At 47.0% G+C, this 19,133-nt stretch overlaps 1 long non-coding RNA gene across 1 annotated transcript; it reads right to left on the reverse strand.

The window, feature by feature from the left end:
* Window positions 1–2,196: 2,196 nt before the first annotated feature.
* Window positions 2,197–5,672, reverse strand: LOC143435127 (uncharacterized). The gene is made up of 4 exons (XR_013105132.1): window positions 5,535–5,672; window positions 4,559–4,666; window positions 2,868–2,950; window positions 2,197–2,731 (listed from the first exon to the last, which is right to left on the reverse strand). It is a non-coding gene; the product is annotated as an uncharacterized LOC143435127 (long non-coding RNA).
* Window positions 5,673–19,133: the final 13,461 nt, after the last annotated feature.

The raw sequence follows: 19,133 nt of genomic DNA on the forward strand, positions 1-19,133 counted from the left end.
AGTTAGTTCCTGACTACTTCACTATGAAGCTTCTCTAAGGAGGATTGAGTGGTGCTCGGATCTGTGGCTGCAGCAGCATGTCATTGGGATTCCTTTTATTTCTGTGATCTTTTAGCAGAATGATAATAGTACAGGTTTTCCTCCAGGGCCGACTTCCTATGTTGTCTCAGGTTCTTGACCACTTTTAGCAGAGTCAAGTATGGGTTCCATCTTGTGAAGTGGGTTTAAATTCACATTGTTAAAAGTGGTTGGTCACGCCGGGCGGTGGTGGCGCACGCCTTTAATCCCAGCACTTGGGAGGCAGAGACAGGCGGATTTCTGAGTTCGAGAGGCCAGCCTGGTCTACAGAGTGAGTTCCAGGACAGCCAAGGCTACACAGAGAAACCCTGTCTCGAAAATTAAAAAAAAAAAAAAAAAAAAAAAAAAAAAAAAGTGGTTGGTCACTCCCAGGACGTTTGTGCCACCATTGCACCAATTTTGCAAGCAGGTCTCTGTTGTATGCCATAGGGTTTGTAGCTGGGTAGCTGGCTGATATTTAATGGTTCTTTTTCTCCTCTGGATGCATGCAATGTACCTGCAAGCACCATGGATGCTACCCAATAGAGGTGATACCCAGTTTCTCAGTGTTCAATGGTTAAGTGGAATCTTCAGCAATAGGGTCTCACTCTCAGGTTGTATAGAGTCGCCAATAGCCCTGTTAATACCCTGTGCTGTTTGGTGGGAGTCGGGGGCGTGTCAAAGGGACCCTTTTAGCTAATGGTTCAGAAAAGATGAAACCCAGGGCTGGAGCGATGGCTCAGTGGTTAAGCGCACTGACTGCTCTTCCAGAGGTCCTGAGTTCAGTTCCCAGCAACCACATGGTGGCTCACAACCATCTGTAATGGGATCCGATGCCCTCTTCTGGTGTGTCTGAAGATAGCAAAAGTGTATTCACATATATAAAATAAATAAATCTTAAAAAAAAAAAATAGATGAAATCCATTCCTTGTACTGAGTTTTTTACTTAGTGGTATAAGATGTCTAGTTTGAGGAATTGTCTCCATTTAAATTCCTCTCATATATATATTTAAAGAACTTTCTATAGTAGTAGATTTCCACTTGGCTTTTGTAATGGCCTTAAGTGTTAGTTGTCCCTCCTCATATCTCCTCTTTCACCTCTCCTTCCCACCCCTCCCTGTTTAAGCCTGCTAGTTTCCCCTTTATCTCTCTATAACACCATAGTCTAGTTCTCCTTCCTTGGAGGTCCCCCTTTCGCACAAGTTCTTACCAGCTACTGAACCTCTGTGGTTATTCAGATTGAAATACGTTTATCTAAGTCTTAAAGGAGACAGTTACGCTTTCAACCACACTTAGAAGGGATACTTGACCCAGCAATCTTCCACGGGACTGACAGAGGACTGTGTGTGTGTGTCAGTTATGGTCAGCAGATGATCATCAGCTGGACCACCTTCCACCCAAGCTGGTTCTTCTTTCTTTACTTTTACCAAAATATCTCAAGAATTACCCAGCATATTCTAGAACAGTTCCCACCAAATCCCATAACGCTATCGCAGTAGACATATGGCCTGTTTCCTATGCTATAACTGAAGGGAGCTTAATTAACGGTGTTGCAAGAACATAACCAAAGTTGCCGGTTTCTGAAGTGGAGCCAGGCCTGAAGGCGCGCACATGTAATTCCAGCTATTCTGGAGCTGAGGCAGGAGGATAGAGGGGTGTGAGGTCTGTCTAGGCTATATAGCTTGGGCAAGACTGTACAGCCTTAGTGAGCAGTGTCTCAAAATTAAAAGATACTCCAGATACTTTTGTTTTGTCCTCAGTGTCCTCGGCCGTAAGCTCGTGACTAAGCCACAAGACTCGAGTTCAGTGTTCATTACTACTGAAGAGAACAAGAGGCTAAAGATGCCCCAGTGCTTGTCAAGGGATATTAGCACTTTAGTGATGTGTTTGGGACACACCCACCTTCTGGCACCAAATTCAGATTCAGTAAGATTCTTCATTTTTTTTTAATTTAAGTTTTATTCTGGCTTCTCATGGATTCTTTAAGTGGCAAAACATTCTAAAAGGAATCTGGCATGAATGACAAAGGGGTTCACTAGTTCAGGGAGCAGAAGCCCAGAGGCCATCAGATCCCCAGGCAGGCTAATGGAGTAGTGGAATCACAGGTAGATTCCCCCCCCCCCCCCCCCATTGCTCTGATATTCCTTTTGCACAGACAATTCTATCCAGAGCCCTTCTCACTCTGAGGCCTGACACAGCCACAGCCTCCTTCCCTGCACCCTCCCCATGCAGCAGACATGGGTGGAGTTGTTTGCAAGGTCTGGGTAGAAAGAATGACGGCCGGCCGCTGGGTTGGACATTGTGTTGATTGGCAAGGAACATCTACTGCCCCAGCCCTGACTGGGCTCCCCAGGGAGTGGGGAGTGAACACCGAGGAGGGCAGAGGTCAATCAGGATTCTCAGCAGGCCACAAAAGGCGCCTTCTCCATGACCTTCTGGAAGTTATCTTTGGCAGGAAGCCAAATTCTCTTCAGAAATTCTCCTTGGAGATATTTCCCTAGCACAGATGGATATTAAGGGAAGTGGGGGATTGTCTGTTGATGAGCTTCAAAGTAAGGCTCTTCAGCCGTCAGAGCTGGAACCGCTCCTCCTGCTTCAGCCCACATAAGCACGGATTCAACGAAAGAGTTCTTCTCCTCCCTCAAGATTTATTTCAGGAACATTGTCTTTTAAGCTATGAACGGAAAAAAAAAAAAAATACGTAAAAGATAATTTTAGTAACAATTCCCAATATTCGTGGCACCCTGTGGGATCTGAATATTTCAGCAAGGGGAGGTTTGTATTCAAACTTCCAAATGTGGTCGTCTGACCTGATAAGGTTGATCCGCACTCAGGAGTTAGTTGCAGGCTGGCTTCCTCTCCAGTATTCCCCACACAGGGCTCCTGCCTCCATCTGCAGGTAAAGATGTTTACTGCCCTTAAACAACTGCCTGTGCACCAGGGCTCTCTGGCTTTTAGGTCCCTGTTCAGCAAGGCTGGTCACAGTGACTGATAGATGCTCATGATTACCACAATCCATGTTTTGTATCAGTTGCTGGGCAGTTTTTAATGGTAGCACTAAGCCTGATGCAGTGTGGACCGGAGACGGGCACTTCTTTTGGTTTTCTATGCTGACTCTGAAAAGCCCAGCATTTCTAATGCACAATCAGCCAAAACCTCATTGGTGTGTGTGTGTGTGTGTGTGTGTGTGTGTGTGAGAGAGAGAGAGAGAGAGAGAGAGAGAGAGAGAGAGAGAGAGCGCTCAGCGTGTGTGCTTGGTATGTGTGCCAGTGTGTATGTAGTATCCTTCCTTCCTCCCCCCTCCCTCTCTCCCTTCATCTTTCTCCCTCCCTCCCTCCCTCCCTCCCTCCCTCCCTCCCTCCCTCCTTTCCCTCTCCCTTCCTCCTTCCCTTCCCGGTTCTCCCTTCCCTCCTTTCTTTCCTCCTTCTCTTCCTATTTGGTCAGGTTTATCTGAAGAACATTCACACCGCTTAAGAAACATGAAGTTTTGTGATAATCTTCAAGACCCAAGAAAACCACACTTTCCTCCACAATACTTTATCCATGGGCCACAGAGCTCCTCCCTCAACAGTAACTATTCCTGTAATTACAGCAATTTGCTCCCCAGGACTGAAGAGACTTGTGTGTCTAGTCACCTCCCTGTCCCATGGGCCCCAGCAATGGCCAACCAGGAAAGATGCTTATGGGTCATCTAAATGTCTTCAAACTGGCTGCTCACTGCTGGACCCTAACAATGTCAAATTTGGGGGGAGAACTTTAACCCCCTTCCTGCTTCTGTCCATGAGCACCCCAGCTTGAGGACAGACAGTGGGCTCTGATCTTTACAGAGACCCCTCAGCAAGGTTCCCCCAAACAAAGGCCTGAGTTGTCCTAAGTCCCCGGCTCTCTAGTTGTTTTCTTTGCCCTTCTTGATGAGCATCTGGAATCTCTCTCTGCATTTCTATCTCTCGGTCTTGCTGTTTCTGCCTCTGTGTCTCTGTTTCTCTTTGTCTCTCACTCCCTCTGTCTCTCTCCTTGTTTCTCTATCTCTGTCTCTGTTTCTGTCTGTTCGTGTGTGTGTGTGTGTGTGTGTGTGTGTGTGTGCACAAGTGCGCGCGCGTGAGCAGGATGTGGTACTGGTAGCGCTGAGGCTCACACCAACACTCCTCTCGTTCCCAGCAAGCCCTTCTGCTCTAAGCCATACCCCAAACTTTTTTTTTTCCAAAAAACTTCTGGGCTTTGGTGCCTAAACAAATTCATTGGTTAATTAAATTAATTAATTAATTAATTAATTATCCTAAATAGCAGAAAGGAAAGAGGGGTTGATTCAATCGTTTGCAAAACTCAAAGCTTCCTATGGTAAGATAATTAATCGAATCATTACTTGACTGAAAGTCTGGACCAGCTTAAATAACCATTTCAGTTTCCCATCTGATCCCTTTCCAAAGGACTTTGACGGTAGTCAGAATACAGATTTTCACAGAGTTTCTCTACCACAACAGGGGTCTTTGTTGTTATAAACCTGGTGCTGGAAAAAGCTGAACCAAGCAGAAGCTTCTTCTCTTTGAAGGTGTCTGATGTTGTCTTCTAGTTCTGTCCGATCTCACACGCAGCGGATGAGATTGCGCCTCTTCAGGAAACACAAATTATAAACACACCAAAAAATTCTTCTTAAAATATTTTGACTGGAGTATTATTTAAATCAAGAATTTCTGGCATAAATACAACAACATATACTAAAATAATCTATCCTTTTGCATGAATCCGTCTATGACAAGAAATAGTGTCAATTTTTTGATGCTATCTTCAACACCCTCCTTATGTCAATTTTCCTGCTACTATGACAAAACACCTGTTGGTGAACACTTATCAAAAAAAGAAGTTTGGGGCTGGAGATGTAGCTGTTGGTAGTGTTTGGCATGCAAGAGGCACAGTACTACATAAACTGTGTGTGGTGGTCTAGTGAGCTATCCTAGTGCTCTGGAGTAGCAGGGGGAGCCAAAGGGCAAGGGCAAGGTTATTCTCTGTTACACAGAAAGTTTGTAGTCAGCCTGGGATATCCAACGGCACAAAAAAACAAAACAAAACAAAACAAAACAAAACAAAACACCAGCAACAAAACAGGACAAAACAAACAAAAAAGAGAGAAGAAGAAAGAAGGTTTAGGCAGAGGGTACGGCTTGGTGGTAGAGTGCATAGGTGTGAAGCCTGGGCTGGTTCCCAGAACCACACACATGCACACACACTTTTATAAACTAAAGTTCATCACACACACACATGAGCATCAGCCTGGCTCTGTTAGGAACTGCACGGTGAACGGCATCACAATGATGGGGCTCGTGAGAGAAAGAGGTCACACCACAAACAGGAAGCCATCAGCTGCTGGTCGGAAGGGCAGTTCTTTATCACAGAAGAGCATGAGAACTAACTGAGGTCCTGTGAGAACAACTACTTAACTCCCTCCAAGAGAGACGCTCCCATGGCTTCCCCGGACCCACCTTCCAACATCTCCACAATGCGGACGGACGAAGCTTCCAGTGCAGACAGAGCCTTTGTGGGACACTAAAATCCCACTATCGTCCCTGCTCTCCGGTTCTCCTTGAGACGATCATGAAGATGGTCAGACGCTGCTGGGTCCCACAGCTGTGGAATGATGACAGCCTAACGCTAGCACAACAGCTATATAAAACCACGTGGCTTGCTCCCTGGAAACCACTTGAGATTGACATCTCTCAGGGGCTAGGAAAGGTGGGTCAGACACTCCCTCACGAGGCTGGGCAACAGCAGCGAGCCAGAACTCCAAAGCATGTTGTTAAACTAGGGTGCTGGTGAGTTAAAGTGTACTTCATTGTATTCTTCTTACCATGGGCGTGGAAGAGTACGACCCATCGGAAACAAGAGGGGCGTCTGTGTATGTTGAATACTGGCTATGTTTCATCGAATTTCACTTGCTTGTTGTTGACGTTCTAACATGCCGTTCTAACGTGCCCACTCCACACAGGGCATAAGGAAGAAGGCAGATTTGGTGTGTAACAGCCTGGCAGTGAGTCGGGAACAAGAATTAGTCTGTGAATCTGTATTGCTGCTTTTTTTTTTTTTTTTTTTTTTTTTTTTTTTTTTTTTTTTTTTTCATGAAGGGCATGAAACAAAATTTCAAAACATCTCAGGTTATGAATGATGGTGCTTATGTATGTGTGTGAGATTTATTCAGAATGTGGAATCGCGTTTCATTATACAGTTACAAGCGATGGCTCACCAACCCCCTATGGATGTGCAGCAGTCAGTGGGCTCACCTGTGCACGCACTTCAGTAGAGAAAAATCAGCAGTTTGAACACAGGGGACAGGTAACCCTACTGTGCTGAGGCTCAGTAAAACTTTATGTTTTTTTTTTTTTTCTTTTCTTTTTAACTCTATGTTTTGGGGTGTGCCGAGGCTCAGTTTGGGGGAACATTGTGTGCATTCTTACCCACACCAGAAACATCTGGTCACCTGATTCCAGGTCCTCAGTATCATCTCTGAGCTATTTTAGAGCTCCGAGAATAACGGGTAATTGTCAGTTTCCCAGGTTACCACACCACAGTGCCAGAAATGACATGAGATCCCAGAAATCAACCATCTCCCAGCTTCAGAGACCACACAATTTCTGAAGGCTCTGGGAAGGACCCTCCTTCCTCCTCCAGCTCCTGGCATACTCTGGCTGGGAAACATCTTTTGCCCCTGGCTGTGTTTGCAGGGCTGTCCTGGCTGTGCTTGTTTGCAGGGCTGTCTCAATAAGGGTTTCTGTTGCTGTGATAAATGCCACAACCAAAAGCAACTTGGGAAGGAAAATATTCCTTTCATTTTACAGCTTGTAGTCCGTCATCCAGAGAAGTCATCCATGTAGTCAGTGCTTAGTAAACATTTGTTTTCTCTCTCCCAATCACATTCTCCACACCCCACCCTCATGATGGACCTTCCATGGCTATTCTAGTTTCTTTCTTTTATGAGACCCACATGCATCTTACTGCTGGGTACGTGCTGCAGGAGAAACTGGCCCATGGATGAGACCACATGGGGGATTTGAACCTTGATGTGCCCACTCTAAACTCAAGAGCTATGCCAGATGCCACTATGTACCATGGTGTCTCAAGCCCCGAGGACATGGAGGCCTATAGAGAGGACACTTCATGAGGCAGTAAGGGGTAGCTCAGAGCATGAAGGGTCTCTGCAGTAGGTTCCTGGATAGATGGTGGGATCCCTAATCATGACATACAGGGTGGAAGGAGGAGCCATTGTCGTGACAGGAGTTTGTCATGGTCCTGGGGAGTCTCAAGTTGCCTGAGAGAGCCGAGTATGGTAGTATGTATTTGTAATCTCAGCAGTTGTGGGAGCCTCAAGCAGGAGGATCAGGAGTTCAAGATCATTTTCATCTATACAATGAATCTGTGCGCCCAGAAACTGACCAATGAAGGTGTGAATGCTTGAAGCCAATCACTAGAATAAACTCAGGGACCCCAGTGGAGAGCTGGCAGAAGGGGCAGAGAGGGATTGCAATTCCATTGGAAGAATAACATCAGCTGGCTGACCACCCAGTGCTCCCAGGGACTAGACCACGGACCAAGGAGCGTGCAGGGAGGGATCCATGACTCCAGATACATATGTAGCAGAGGATGGCCTTGTCTGACATCAATGGGAGGGGAGGCCCTTGGTCCTGTGGAGGTTCCATGCTTCATCGTAGGGGGGATGCTGGAGTGGTGGGGTGGGAAAGGGTGGGTGAGGTAGCACCCTCATAGAGGCAAAAGAGGAGGGAGGAAAGGGGGGATGTGGAATGGGGGGGATTGAGGAGGGGTAACCGGGAAGTGAGATATCATTTGAGATATAAAAAAATGGAAATGATTAATAATAATAAAATAAATAGTTTGTGGGCATCCTGGGCTTCATGAGACCTGGTCCAATGCTGTCTGTCCCCAGAATACATCTCATATTACTTGTCCCCACACTGTAGTACACTCTTGAAGCTCGCCTCTGGAACCATGAGGTTTTGGAACCTCAGTGGAGATGAGATCTCCCAAGAATGACGGGCATAGGGAGAAGAGCCAGCAACCAGGAGTGCAGGATGAGGCCCCAGCGCAGACCAAGCACGGCTCGGGTGAGAGCGGTGCAGGCCTGGAAAGGAAGAACCACTGTGGCCTGACCTCCCTGTGTGAAGACCACTCGGGGTTGTGCTTGATCAGTGGGCACAGCCTTGTGGGTGACACTGCATGGTGAAGTGTAGAAAACAGGGGTAGCCAGTGTGAGCCCCAGGAGGGGTGAGCTCACTGAAAGAGGGGAGTGTCAAGGATAAGGGAAGGAGACTGAGTTTGTCAGAGGACACCTCAAAGAGGGAAGCTGAGTACAGGAGAAAGGACAAGAACCTGGAGCTGAGCGAGGTTGTGAGTCGAGGTCTGCTGAAGCACACATCCACGGCACACCAGCAGGCCGGGGTGAGTGGGTGGTTGCGGGGGAGGGGTGGAAAGTGTGTGCCGTGTGTCTCCTCCGCAAACATCCGTGGCTAGATCAAACGGAATCCTGTCTTTTCCCCACTCCCAGGAGAATGCCGACGCTGTGGGAGCCAACCTCTCAATTCCGTCTTTTAGATCCAGGCTTTTGCTGGACTCTTTGAGAGGCAGAGACTCACGGACACCAGAGAGATGCAGAGATGGCAGGCATGTAGCATCTGAAGTCCTTACACAGAGTATGCGTGCATGCATTGCCTGTGCATGGCCATGTTTTTGGACACTTGTGTGTATCCACGTGTGTGACATATTCCTGCCAGACTAGTAGGAGAACTTCACTGAGTTCTTTTGAGACTGGTGGGAGATGGGGAGGGACAGCCTGCCTGCCATCTGTGACAACAATAGGCAAGACATCCTCTTAGGCAACCTCAGCACCAGCATCCTAAAGGCACACTTAGGCCTCAGTGATGGTTGACCCAAGGAGTGACACTTTTGGAAGTGTGTCACTGTGGGGGTGGGCAATGAGACCCTAACCACATAGGAGTCAATCTCCTAGCAACCTTCTGATGAAGATGTAGAACTCTCAGCTCCTCCTGCACCATGCCTGCCTGAATGCTGCCGTGCTCCCGTTTGATGATTATGGACTGAACCTCTGAACCCACAAGCCAGTCCCAGTTAAACGCTGTCCTTCTAAGAGTTGCCTTGGCCATGGCGTCTCTGTTCACATCAGTAAAACCTTAGCTAATGAAACTCTAACTAAGACAACGAGGCACGGAATTGACTTACAGATGTTCTTCTGGTTCTCAAGGTGGCCAATCGAACCAGCCATTGTCCATCTACCATACCTACTGCTGGGGTAATAAAGTCCCTCACTGTCTGGCTAGTCTGGAGCCAGACAGCTCTCTCCAGGACTCTACCGAGGACCTGTTCTTTTCAGTAGTATTCTCTCTCTTGAGGAGTATCTGTCAACTTTTCCTAGCTCAGGGATATGAAGTTGGTGCTTCTCCAAATTCTAGCTACATATCCCGGGAGAAGGCTGCAGGCTCACATAGCTTTCTTCCTGTGCATCTGCAAGCAGAGCCATGCTGGGACCTTCTTCTGTCCTTCCCTGTCTGCAGTGGACACTGGAGGAAATACATAAACGGTAAATCAGTGCTTAATTAATCACAGTCAGGAGGTGAGTGCTTGGGAGCGAAAAGAGTGGAAAAGGTCTAAGCAAAGCAGAGCCAGGTCTCAAGGGGAGCCAGCCCCTGGGGCATCCTGAGGGCTGCAGGGCCAGGGAGCCAGCTGCCAGCAGGGACCGTGGGCTGGAGTCACTAAGGGAGAGAGAGTGGGGAAATCAGCTATGCCTGGGAGAGAGGAGTGTACATCTGCTGTGCTCCAAAGCCGCCTGGCTGAGTGCTTATGGGTTAGGAGGTGGAGGCATATAGAATGTGGGCTTGTTTATCTTTATTGAAGGGATATTCTTGGTACTGAAAATAAAATGCCAAAATGTTCTGGTGAATTGTCCAAGAGACCTTATAGGCGGAAAATGAGGAGCAACTGTATAAAGTAACAAACTGGAATTGTAACTTTCTCTCAGGCTGGGACACTGGTTCCTGAGAGCTCTCTCCAGGTTCCAAAGGCCTGGTGGGTGGGAGAGCATCACCATTGCTGTCTTCAGACACACCAGAAGAGGGCACCAGACCCCATTACAGATGGTTGTGAGCCACCATGTGGTTGCTGGGAATTGAACTCAGGACCTCTGGAAGATCAGCCGGTGCTGGTGCTCTTGACCGCTGAGCCATCTCTCCAGCCCCGTGTCCCTCCATTTCTTATTCATTGGACATGCTTTCTGAGTCGGGGCCACACAGATGTAGATATGCAGGAATCTGGGAAGTCACAGTCTAATTTTATGCTCTCCCGCAGCCCAGTGGGAGGGACTGGACTGATCCTCTTCTCTTTCTGGCAACCTTAGGACTACGTGAGTCCCCAGCAGACCTGGGTGACAGAGTATAGTCATCTGAGTGTGTCCAGATGACTGAGTCTGCATTTCCTTATTGCTTACAAGGACGAGGGGGCGGGGTCAGTGGAGATAAGGCTCAGAGCTGGAACTCACAGACTGACCTGAAGCAGTTTTAGGCTTCCTTGGGGAGCTGTGGAGGGGAGGGAGGCAGCAGGAAGAGAGACTGTTTTCTTTTTCTCCAGACCATGGTGCCTACTAGGGTCCCCTAGAAGCATGGAGTCCTTTTGTAATTTTCAAATATATTTTTAAGTAAGTAAATGAAAGAAAGGGGTGTAGCCTGTGAGGCAGATGTGTTCTGTGTGGGGCTGGCTATGCCTGCTACCAGTTTTTGCCTTCAAACTGGACCTCTTTTCTCTTCTCAGAACCAATAATGAAGTGGAGCACCATCTGAGCAGTAAGGGAGGGAGAGGAGGAAGGGGAAGAGGAGGAACAGGCATAGGAAATGATAGTGGTTACAGATACAGGGTAGAAAAAAAATGCAGTGAATCAGGCATGGTGGCTCAGTCTGGCAATCTCAACACTTGGGTGGGCTGAGGCAGGAGGATTTCCATGAGTGAGAGGCTAGTCTAGGGAAGGGATAGGCTAATAAATGTGAGGAATACTCTTGTCTTTTCTGGGAATACAGGGATTTCCTGGGGTTAAGGCTCTGCTTCTTCCTTGTTTTAATTTTATTTTTCTCAGCCAGAGACTTGGCCGTTGTCAGCTGTCTTGGCACAGGTTGTTTAGCTTGCAGATGGGATTATTATGAAGATAAGAGTCAGTCTGGTATCACTCTGGCAAGCCACCTAGGGCCCAGCCAATTTCAGCCAGCCTACCTGAAGAGGGTCTGCAGGCATTCGGTCCTCACAGATAAACAAGATTAGGGAGGCAGAAACTCAGGCTTCTTTATATGAAAAGCACAGGGGCTGGACAGGAAGGGGAAAGCAGAGTCGGCCTCAGTCTCAGTGAGTGGTTGAGGCGGAAGGACCCTGAGGAGGGGTGAGTGAAGCCATCCAGAGTCAAAGAAAAAACAAAGGGCAGAGCTTCAGGGGACTGCGGTTGGCCTGAGGCGACTCCAGGTGCTCACAGAGGTCAGTCTCCACCCTCTCTACAGAAAGAGAGAAGGACTTAGGAGGAAGGGGAGTGGGGCCTTGTGAGAAGTCGCCATGGGGACTGGCAGTGAGGACAGGCTGTGGGAAGCTGCACCGTAGGAGTTAAGGTTGTCTGGGGAGAGATCAACGGGCCCTGGGGCTAGAGAGCCGCTGATCTGAAACAACTCTTCACACTTCCATTCCAGGAAGCTGGATTGGAGATGTGCTGGAGTTCCGGGACCAGCATGCCTTGCTCCTCACTTCCTGAGGGTCATAGATCTCGATCTTCTCGCAGGACCTTCCCTGGCTTTCTCATCTAAAACGTGGCCGTGGCCCCTCCTGCTTTCTTCTGATGCTCAATCCGTCCGTCCTTTGGCATGTGGCATTACTCAGCATACTGTGTATTTCAACTGATTGGAGTTAGGTGCAAGATTGTCACTTTGTAGGCAGCCCAAAGAAAACATGTCTACCTTCTGGTGGTACCAGAAGACCAGGTTTACCATAAACTGCCTATGGATGAGCTCAGAACTGAAACACCAACCATACCAACCATTCATACTCTGTGACTCAGCGTCATGTCGGTCACTCTTTTTTTCCACTACCTGATTCTTCCTCCCTGTTGGAATTCTCACACCCCACCCCTGTCCTCCCTGAGCCCGTATATGTCCACCAGAGTAAACACAACCAGTGTTCTCCATTTATGCTCACATTAACCAGTGAAGATCAAGTTCATACTTTACATATGACCTGAGCCCACCCACCCAAAGAAAAGGCAACAACAATCAAATGTTTATTTTGGTGGTAGTGGCTGTGTGTGTGTTGCTGTTGTTGTTTTGAGTTTTGTTTGTTAGTTTGTTTGAGACACAGCTTCTCTATATAGCCCTGGCTGTCCTGAAACTCAGTCTAGCTGGAACGAGACCATGCAGTCCTCAGACTCAGAGATCTGAATTCAGAGATACGCCTGCCTCTGCTTCCTGAATTCTGGGATTAAAGGCATAAAACACCATGCCTGACTGCCTAAAATGCCCATTTTTAAGTCCCCATCCTGACTATAGGGACCTGCATATGTACTTTTTGATAAACCCTGCAGGCCTGCCTTTCTTTTGTGGTTTTTCTCCTTCATGTGTGAGATGTCAAACTAGGCTCTGGATCAAAAAACAATAATGATATCTTTTTACTTACAGGTCTCACCAACGTGACAGGAGTTAGGGACTGAATGGAAATAACAATAATAACACTCTAGGGGCTGGAGGGATGGCTCAGTGGTTAAGAGAGCTTGCTGCTTGTCAGAGGACCCAAGTTTGATTCCCACCACCCACATCAAGCGGCTCACAACAGAATGTAACTCCAACTCCAGGGAATCTGATGCCTTCTCTTTGTGCTTCAGGGGATAGCAGTGTACATGTGTGCACATACGTACATAGAACACACACTGTGTGACAAAACTTTTCGTGGGGAGATGCATCTCACAGGTGAACTCACACTAGGGCACTCATGATAGATCAAAGTACAGAGCCCCCCAAAGTCCAACTTGGTGAATCAATGAGTTTTACCGGAGCAGACATGACTCAAAGACAGCTGTATCACCAAGGCCCATCACAGCATGGGTGGCAGCTCTCAAAAACTGGGAACCTGGAACACACCACACAGCCTGCAGGCAGCTCAACAGGTTGAAGAGTGTCCTTTCCGGATGCCTTTGTTGTTCTAAACCTCTTCAAGTCAGCTCTGCTAGTGTGTGTTGCTCCCAGGATGCAGATGGTCTGGTTTAGTAGTCTTCTTTGAAGCTCAGTTTATGGGCTTACTCTGGCAGTGTGGGGCCTAGTGAATTTGGTCAGTTTCAGGGACTTCCTGAAGCTATTGTGATTTGTTTACCTTCCTGCTTAAGGAATTTCCCTGCAGGATGGAATGTTTCACTCTCAGAGGAAACTGTTATACAACAACAATATCACCACCACCACCACACACACCACACACACCACACACACACACACACACACACACACACACACACACACACACACGTAAAGTATTATGTCTTTTTTAAAAATTAACATTTCAAAGAAGCTGGTTTGCTGAGGAAGACTGGAAGCCTTTCCTTACCTGAACTTCATCTAATGAACAGAGCATACAAATGGGGAAGGTGAGGACTATTGGTGTCCTATAAAGGGTTATTCCCTGAGTGTCCAGATAGTTTTTTTAGCTCATTGCTCAGCTCATTAGCACATGTCCACCTCGAGGGTGCTTTTCTGTCTTTCTGTCCCATTGCTGTTTTGTTTGCTATGGTTTGGTGCTGACCATGCATTTCCTGACACCATGGGCCTCCTCACTGTTCCTCTGCTGTCCACGACTGACTTAAAAAGTTGGACTTTCCATTTTCTTTTCACTTCACTTACACTATTGTTTTTCTCTAGAATGCTAATAAAATTTCCCTTGACCTTCTTTCTGAGTCTGATTTAATTTTTCTTTTCTTTTTTTACTTAAAAAAAAAATTTTTTTTTAAATGTGTATGGCTATTTTGAGTGGCCTCAGAGGCCAGATGAGGGCATCAGATACCTGGAACTGAATTATAGACACTTGTGAACTGCCATATGGATGCTAGAAATTGAACACAGATCCTCTAGAAGAACAGTCAGTGCTTTTAACCACTGAGCCATCTCTCTATCCCCCTAAATTTTTTTAAAATAAGGCCAAGAACACGAAAGGACCCTCAGTTTCTTTATTAAACACCGAATGGAGTGGAAGGCTTCCAAAAGCAGATGCTGTGGGTTCAATTGTAAACTTCCCAAACTCATCTTATGCCCAACATTGTGAGGACCTCCTGTTATAGTTGAGGATACATAATGTGGTTTTACTCAGAAATAGGCATCATCAGAGTGGGCCCATCAGTGTGAATGTATCCCCATAGAAAGAGGAGATTGGATACAGACATACCAGAGGCCACATGCAAATGGAGGGAGAAATGTGGGCAATGTTCCCACACAGCCAAGGAGCAATACAGGTGGTCAGTAAACTGTTGTGGAGTTTCACAGAGCCACCTCAGATGGAGCAAACTGGGGATGCCCTAACTTTGAGCTTTGAGACTCCGTGAATTTCTGTAGTTTAAGGAACCAAGTGTGTAGTGTTTCACTAGTGAAACCCCAGACAGAGAATACTGCAGAGAATTTAAATTGTATTTCATTTCTTCTAGACGGGACATATTTAGGTCATGGAGAGGTCTTTGAAAGGTTAGGAGCAGAGACTGCAGCCTTCCCAACATGCACTGCACACTCAGCCAAATCTCTCCCACCTTGAGTTTTGTCTTCATAGAAACATTTTGATTGGAAATGTATTCAAGAAAGAATCAGCCACATTGCAGTTGACAGTGGTTAGTTGTGTAAGACAGTAGCACAGTTGACTGTCTAATCCTGATGCAGCCTGACTTTGATTACTGACGTTGTTAGGAGAAAGACCAGGGGTTGATTTTGGGGTCTCTTCCCTCTTGAGGTGTCAACTTCTGTCTTAGTTTGGGTTTTACTGCTGTGAACAGACACCATGACCAAGGCAGATCTTATAAGGACAGCATTTAATTGGGGCTGGCTTACAGGTTCAGAGGCTCAGTCCATTATCATCAACGCAGGAAGCATGGCAGCATTCAGGCAGGCATGATGCAGGAGGAGCTGAGAGTTCTATAACTTCATCTGAAGGCTGCTAGAAGAATACTGACTTGTAAGCAGCTAAGATGCAGGTCTTAAAGCCCACACCCACAGTGACACACCTACTCCAACAGGGCCACACTTTCTAATAGTGCCACTCTCTGAGCCGAGCATATACAAACCACCACAGCATCAGTACTGGGTGATGCAGTCTACAAACAGTGGCAAGATATTAACCTGGCTTTATAGGGAACCATTGTATTTTAGAACAAGTCCCACAATTTGGGGTAACACCAGGGCAGCCCCTCTTCCTAGTTATGCAGTAGATTTCAAAAATATTCCTGACAATCCAAAGACTTTGAAATATCAACACACAAAGAAAGGCCATAGGTCACTGGGTAAGACCCAGGGCAGGAAGTGAGAGAATTCAGGGGGCATCATCTTGTCACTCAACTGGGTTGATGTGTACCCTCCAAGATGGTGAGCCTTCTTTCTGGATAATGGAATTAAGAGAAACAGACCTGGTCACTGTACTCGGTTACAAGGGAGAAGATAGTTCTGCACAAAACCATTGGGAAAATATGTAAAAAGAACGATCACAGAGCTTGCATGGAGACACTAGTGTTGGGCCTTGAACGAGGTAACTCCATTTAACCTGCGACCTTCAGTCAGGTAGCACACAGGTAGAGGGCGTGATAAGCAAGTCTCCACCTCAGACTAAAATATTAATGAGTTATCTAAAGGCTGAGAGGCATAGCTAATTAAGTTATTCCCGCCCCCTTTTCCCCTCCCTATAAAGCCAGGGGAGCCTGGCTTTTGGCGGGGAGTGCACACTGTCTACACCCACTCACCACGCCATGAACAATAAAAGCTTTAAAAAACCCGACTCCACGTGTCTCCTGGGTCTACCGCCGCCAGGTTCCCAGCCTTTGGAACCTTGAACTACAGCCGCAGGCCTGTTCCACAGCGGCTGTGTGAATGTGGGACCCTCCGCCAGCGGTGTGGGAAGCCAGCCCGGGACCGCTGCCAGACCGCCGTGGGACCCTGCCACCACCACTGGACTTCCTCCCCCGCGAGGGTTTTTTTTTTTTTCCCCACACACACTAGGATTCAGAAGGGTCGATACCCCCTCATCCCTGCTCTTGGAGGAGGTGGGTGACAGAGAGTCTCCTGCTGATCTTAATAGGCCCTCACTGTTCATCAGCCTGAACTCATTTTTAAAATCCACCCCTTTTGATCTAGATAGGGACCAGATCTTCTGTCTTTAGTGTAAGTGGGTTCTCCAGTTGCATCCATGGGTGACTGAGGCGCCCTACCACTGTCTTGTTGCGCCTTTGCAGGCAGCCAGAGCTGGGAAGATTATGGCATCTGGAGATGGTGCAGGGAAACCCCTGGAGGGGGATGTGGGGAAACACCAGCCTCATCTTCTGAAGTTGAGAGAAAGCTAAGTGTGAGAAACTGGAGGACCACTGTGGTAGCCAGGAACTGGCACTGTTAGGAGGTGTGGCCTTGTTGGAGGAAGTGTGTCACTGTGGGGGTGGGCTTTGAGACTCTCCTCCTAGCAGCTTGAAGCCAGTCTTCTCCAGTTTCCCTTCTGAACAAGAGGTAGGACTCTTAGCTTCTCCAGCACCATGTCTGCCTGGATGCTGCCATGCTTCCTGCCTTAATAATGGATGGAACCTCTGAACCTGTAAGTCAGCCCCAATTAAATGTTGTCCTTTGTAAGAGTTGCATTGGTCATGGTGTCTGTTCACAGCAGTAAAACCCTAACTAAGACAGCCACCCACTTTTGAAACCTGGCTCCAGGTCACCTCCTTAGAGAAGTCCCTATTTTTTTTTTTTTTTTTTTTTTTGATGCCCAGATTCATAGACTGTCTCCTTATCCTTTTTTAGCTTAGACCACTGCTCAGTTAGTTCCTCTGAGAGCAGTGCAAGGCCTGCATGCTTGGCTATCAATGTTCAAAGGCGAGCAAACAGGTCCTTTTCATGTCGTTTAAAATTCAGTTATTAACTCAAAAATTATTTTTTGTGTGTGTGCGCGCATGTGTGTTTGCTTGCCTGTACACGTGTGCCAATTTGCATATGGGTGCCTACAGAGGCTAAAATTGGGTATCAAGTTCCCTGGGGCTGGAATTACAGTTGCTTGTGAGCTATATGATGTGGTTTGTGGGTGCTAGGAGCCAAACTTGGGTCTTCTACAAGAGCAGCAAGTGCTCTTAACTCCTGAGCCAACTGCCCAGCTTCCTTACCTTCTTTTCTTTCTTTTTTTCCCCCCTTTCCCCTTCTCCTGCTTGCTTCGGGTCCCTCTTGCTCTGGCCCAAAGGTTTTTTATTTATTTATTATATGTAAGTACACTGTAGCTGTTTTTAGACACTCATATGAGGGCATCAGATTTCATTATGGATGGTTGTGAGCCACCATGTGGTTGCTGGGATCTGAACTCAGCACCTCTGGAACAGCAGTCAGTGCTCTTAACAGCTGAGCCATCTGTCCAGCCCCATACCCTCTTTTCTTCCTGATAACTCATTGTTGGAGGCCAAGCTGGGTAGTCCTACTGTGTCAGATGCCCAGATTCTGGAATTGTATGTCTGATAATTCTAGGCTTGGTCTTTTTCATTTAATCCCTGCTTACCTGGAGATGTCAGGGTTAACAGAATGGGTAAACACATTGTTCAGCTTTCTCTTGATCCACAAGCCATCCCTCTGCATCTGACTATGAACCAACTCCAGCTAACACACAGCATAAGGAATGTTTTTCCCAATGATTTTTTTAAAATCCCATTTCGTGTTTAAAAAATCATTGCTAGAAATGGAAAAGCAACTAACAGCATGTCAGATGTGCATTATCTGGAGAGGTCTGCTTAGGATTCATTTTGTCATGCCTCCTCAGAGAGTCTCCCCTGGAATTTGGTTACATCATTTTAGACCAGTGTGAAGCAGTTGTGACATTTACAGCCCCAAGCCTTCCCAATACCTTAGTCACCGACTTACCATTTTGAATGTAGCAAAGTATTAGAGGTAAAGCTAGGCTTGATGGTGCATGTCTGCAATTCCAGTGTTCCTGAGGCTGAGGCAGGAGGATTGATAAGAATTCAAGGCAAGTCCAGGCTACAAAGCAAAATTTGATCTCAAAAAAAAAAAAAAAAAAAAAAAAAAAAAAAACCAGAAAACAAAACAAACAACAAAAAAACAAACAAACAAAAAATCTAGATAACCACTTTCAGGTTGGATTGAAGTCAAGGTAATTCTGAATTCCAGATCAGGAGCAAAGTTTAAAGACCGGGAAGTCAGCGGCAGCCCTCATGGGTGGTAAGTGGTCATTATTGTTTTTCCATTTTGATTATTAGAGACAGATGCTGTAGCCTAAGCTGGTCTTGAACTCCCGGCAATCCTTCTATTTCAGTCTCCATGTGCCACCATGGCCAACCAGTAGGACGTTATTTCAGGACCACTAGAATGGGCTTGGGTTTGTTCTACTGTTAGGCTTTTTTTCTTTCCGAGACAGGGTTTCTCTGTATAGCCTTGGCTGTCCTGGAACTCACTCTGTAGACCAGGCTGGCCTCGAACTCAGAAATCTGCCTGCCTCTGCCTCCCAAGTGCTGGGATTACAGGCGTGCGCCACCACCGCCGGCAGTATGAGTGTTTTGTCTGCATGTAGGTACGTGTATGCAGCATGTGTGTGCCTGGTGCCTGAGGAGATCAGAAGAGGAGGTCGGATTCACAACTGAAATTACAAGATGACCGGGAGCCGCCATGTGGGTACTAGGAGCTAAACCCCAGTCCTCTGAAAGAGCAGCAAGTCTATGTCTTAACCCGAGAGATTTCTTTTTATTTTGAAGTGTGTGTGAGTTTGTGCTCATGAGAGAAATGCCCACAGGGGGAAGAAGAGGGTGTCAGATTCTTTGGCACCTAAGT

Source organism: Arvicanthis niloticus, chromosome 19, assembly GCF_011762505.2.
Source record: "Arvicanthis niloticus isolate mArvNil1 chromosome 19, mArvNil1.pat.X, whole genome shotgun sequence".
Classification (NCBI taxonomy): domain Eukaryota; kingdom Metazoa; phylum Chordata; class Mammalia; order Rodentia; family Muridae; genus Arvicanthis; species Arvicanthis niloticus.